The sequence below is a fragment of the Lynx rufus genome, unplaced genomic scaffold (assembly GCF_022079265.1).
Source record: "Lynx rufus isolate CCGP_SWC_20201006 ecotype Redwood Valley unplaced genomic scaffold, mLynRuf1.p SCAF_9, whole genome shotgun sequence".
Lineage (NCBI taxonomy): Eukaryota > Metazoa > Chordata > Mammalia > Carnivora > Felidae > Lynx > Lynx rufus.
This window is the reverse complement of record NW_025814897.1, coordinates 104861607-104866099: the sequence shown is the minus strand read 5'-3', so window position 1 is coordinate 104866099 and position 4493 is coordinate 104861607.

The window sequence follows — 4493 nt, the reverse complement described above, 5'->3', positions numbered from 1 at the left end:
TGTTCCTGCCAGAACACTGTTGGTCCTTTGCTCTCCAGCCTCTGAGACTTCCTGCCCTTTTCTCAGAATAGTAGTTATGATTACACAAGATATGGGCTTCACTGTACTTACATTCAACACATGAAAAATACCTCTGGTTCCTCTTTATAAATTTCAAAGTTTGGAAAATAACACAGACTACAAGTAACACCTAAGAATAAAGAGCTTGTGAAGACTGGTGATGGTCCCAGTTAGAATTTATTCCCCGCATTCGTAAAAGTAAGTCAATCAGTTCTGTCTTCGCCTGAGTTTTCTGCCTACTAAATAGGGATGGACAATAATAATTCCACTGTTGGCTTTTGGGAGAATCAAAGAGAAAGGATGCGAAAAGCTTACAAAAACCAGGCACTCCATAACCAGTGATAACAATGATGTTCATTTTGGATTTGGGAGAATTTATATATTTCCCCATTTCCCAGGCTCTTAGGGCAGACTGAAAGCAACGTATGGGGACTTGCTGTCCAACTGTCACTTCTCTGAGTGCCTCTTTGTTCTGTGCCTCTGGCTTCATCTCTTTGTGCTCTGGGAAGTCCAGGCACATCTTGGGAAGGATTCAGTGGGTGGGGGTCAGAGGCAGAGCCCCTGGCTACGTACAAGCTCACATTCTGGGAAGTACCGGGTGTTGGGGGGACATTGTTGCCACTTGTCAAAGCCTTTTACGGCTGCTTGCACAGCACCCTCTGCTCAGATCATTCTAGGGAGTGTGGCCCGCAGCAACGGCAGGCAGCATGACGTTCTCCATACTTTCTCAGTTTCCTGATGGCGGCAAGGCTGTCTGCTGGGACAGGAGCAAACCTAAGCCAGGGGTGTTTAAGAAACTCATAGGATACTTGGAGAGAATTTTAGTCCAATCCTTTTATTCTTCAGATGAGGAGCCCACCACAGGTCACTCATCACGGGACTAGAATCCAAGGCTTTTGGTAGCCGGGTCCAGGTGTGCACCAGGGCAACAGTCTGTCACTTTGTTATCGTCTTCATCCCCATGGCCAATGTCATCGTCACTGAGGCAAACCCTCGTGGTCCAGACCTTCCTCGGGTGTGCTGACTACTAAACAAGTTGTCAAAGGAGGATGCTGGTCATTGGGCTTCTCTCACATCTCTTCTAAGTCTGAGAAGGAATTCATGGGAAAATCAGTTAAATATCCGGTCAGTTTTCTCATATATAAAGGGATAATGAAAAGGTTTTCAGAATTTTTGTGAGGATTCAGTCATATATTGTCACGTATGTAAGTCTATATACTGTGCTCAGCAGAGAGTCTTGACATATATTAGAATTCAAAAAAATCTGTATTCTTTGCCCAACATCTTCTCCCACCCCCTTTACAGAAAAGTGTATTTCAGGTCTCAATAGTTTTTCTACATTAACTCTAAATCCATCCTCCTGGGTATTGATTGAAGTATCCTTAGCCCTTTGCAGAGTTCTAGTGCTCTAGACGGCAAACGATTCATGGTGCTGAGCTTGCTCCAAGGGTGCAGACTAGTGATTTCCCAATTTTCCACCCTCTCCACCCCAGGCTGACTGTGAAGTTAGAAAACATAGAAGTGGATCTCAGATCTCTATGACCTTGAACAGAGATGACTGACATTTTTTTTTCTCCAGAAATAGGGGACTCTGACTACCCAGGAGAGGTTCCCATAGCACGGTTCATTATTCTCTTTGGGATCTGAGCTGCCCTTTTCTTTCTTTCTTTTTTTAATAATATATATATTTATTTATTTTTTAAATTGACATCCAAGTTAGTTAGCATGTAGTGCAATAATGATTTTAGGAGTAGATTCCAGTGATTCGTCCCCTACATGTAACATCCAGTGCTCATCCCAACAAGTGTCTTCCTTAATTCCCCTTGCCCATTTAGCCCATCCCTCCACCCACAATCCCTCCAGCAACCCTCAGTGTGTTCTCTATATTTAAGAGTCTCTTCTGTTTTGTCCCCCTCCCTGTTTTTATATTATTTTTGCTTCCCTTCCCTTCTGTTCATCTGCTTTGTGTCTTAAATTTCACATATGAGCGACGTCATATGATATTTGTCTTTCTCTAATGGATTTCGCTTAGCATGATACCCTCCAGTTCCACCCATGTAGTTGCAAATGGCAAGATTTTGTTCTTTTTGATTGCCGAGTAATACTCCATTGTGTGTGTGTGTGTACCGCGTCTTCTTCATCCATTCATCTGTCAATGGACATTTGGGCTCTTTCCATACTTTGGCTATTGTGGATAGTGCTGCTATAAACATGGGGGTGCATGTGCCCCTTTGAAACAGCACACCTGTATTCCTTGGGTAAATGCCTAGTAGTGCAATTGCTGGGTCGTAGGGTAGCTCTATGCTTCATTTTTTGAGGAACCTCCAGACTGTTTTCCAGATGAGCTCCTCTTTTCTGTCTTCCTGCTCAGCTATCCATAATGTAGATTTTCATCATCAGTGAGCAAGTTGGGTGCTCAGGGGGAAGAAGAAAGATAACAAAGAGGAAGCCTAGCACCTAAATAAGAAATTAGTGCATTCCCAAGAATCTCCAGCAAAATTTTTCTTAAGTCTAATTGGCTAGAACCATGTCACATTGCCATTTCTATCCACAAGGAAGGCTAGAAAATACCGCTGTGTGCGTGTGTGTGTGTGTGTGTGTGTGTGTGTTTAGCTGTGCACTACACCATTCTTGAATAAAGTCACCATGAGTCTGTAAGAAAGATGGGGAGACCCAACAATGAAGAAGCAAATTATCTTCTTACAATTAGTGTTGAATTTGCAAGATAATTTCTATTGATGTATGTGTATTCATCTTGGTGAGCTAGATTCCTTGTAGGGGTCACATAAGCTGATTATGAACTCATTTGAAGATATAGCTGAAAATATTTGAAAAACTATGAAACAACACATTTAAGACTTTATAAGATTTCTTTCTATTCTCTTAAACCAAATGGTAGCTGTGTAAGGATATGAAACCATTTTACTATCACTTAGCAGATATTATTAAAAGGCATTTGAAGGATGCCTGGGTGGCTCAGTCGGTTAAGCATGTGATTCTTGGTTTTGGCTCAGTTCAAGATCTCACGGTTCATGGGTTTGAGCCCCACATTGGGTTCTGTGCTGGTGGCATGGGGCCTGCTTGGGATCCACTCTCTCCCTCTCTCTCTACCCCTCCCCCGCTCAAACTGTGTCTCTCTCAAAATAAATAAATAAACTTAAAAAAATGAATTTGGAAGAATTTTATATTTCATTTTTAAACACACACACACACACACACACACACACACACCCCTACATTATATCAAATTTTAATGGCATTTTAAAGACAAAAATTTCTTCATCAGTTTTTTCCTATAATTTTGACTAGCAATTAATTTTGAGTGTGAAAGGTAAATATTTCTAGGAAATAAATCAAAACTGAATATAGTGTCTCACAACAACTGATTCAACCCACTGAAGCTGATAAATGATTATAAATTTTGAATAGTAAGACTTATTCTAAACTCATTTTCCCCATCAAGAGTGCTAGTTTTCAGTCTTCAGTTTACATAACCACTATGAAACGGCCTTCTTAGCAGTTGGAAAAACCCTGACTTTCCCCACTCAGTGATTTCTTAATGAATTTCCTCTCTGGGGTATTTCCTTACAGGCACATGTATAAACACAAATCAGATTTCTTGCTTGCTTGCTTGCTTGCTTTCTCTCTTTCTCTCTCTCTTTTCCTTCCTTCCTCCCTCCCTCTCTCCTTCTTTTCTTTTCTTTTCCTTTCCTTTTCTTTTCTTTTCTTTCTTTTTCTTTTCTTTCTTTTTCTCTTTCTTTCTTTCTTTCTTTCTTTCTTTCTTTCTCTGTCTGTCTGTCTGTCTCTGTCTCTCTCTCTCATGTTTGGTAGCTCTGATGATGTTTATTTTACTCTTTGACACATGTCAAATCTTACCAGATAATGGGATTAAAATCTTATGAACTTTCTGATTCAATATACATGTGATGTGAGAGTCTTAATATTGACTTTTGAAAAGCTATCTTATTGATATGAAATGTCACCTTCATTTTAAGTAAGTGGGATTCAGACAAAACCCCTTCACCACTTAACTGATTATAATCATACTAATTCTTGGCATTCGATAGTCAACTAGATTTACTGCTACAGATAATTTCTTATTTATTTAATCTATAATGATTTTCATTTAAAATTACACTTACTTGTGATTATTTTTATTGTAGTAAATAATACTGCCCCAATATGTATAGTGATGACATTATTTTAATGCATTTATTTAAGTAGAAAAAGTGAGTTAGTTAAAATAGGTAAATTACTACTGGTGTATAGTCATGTTTCTTTAATTATAGAATTTGGGGATACAGCACTTTTTCTGAGGAAGAACATCCCAATTCTCCTCTAAGGAGCATCCCATGGTGTTAAGGAATTTAACAGCTCAATTCCTCAAGCATGAGTATAGTAGCAATACGAAGAAAAGAAAAATAAGATAGCAC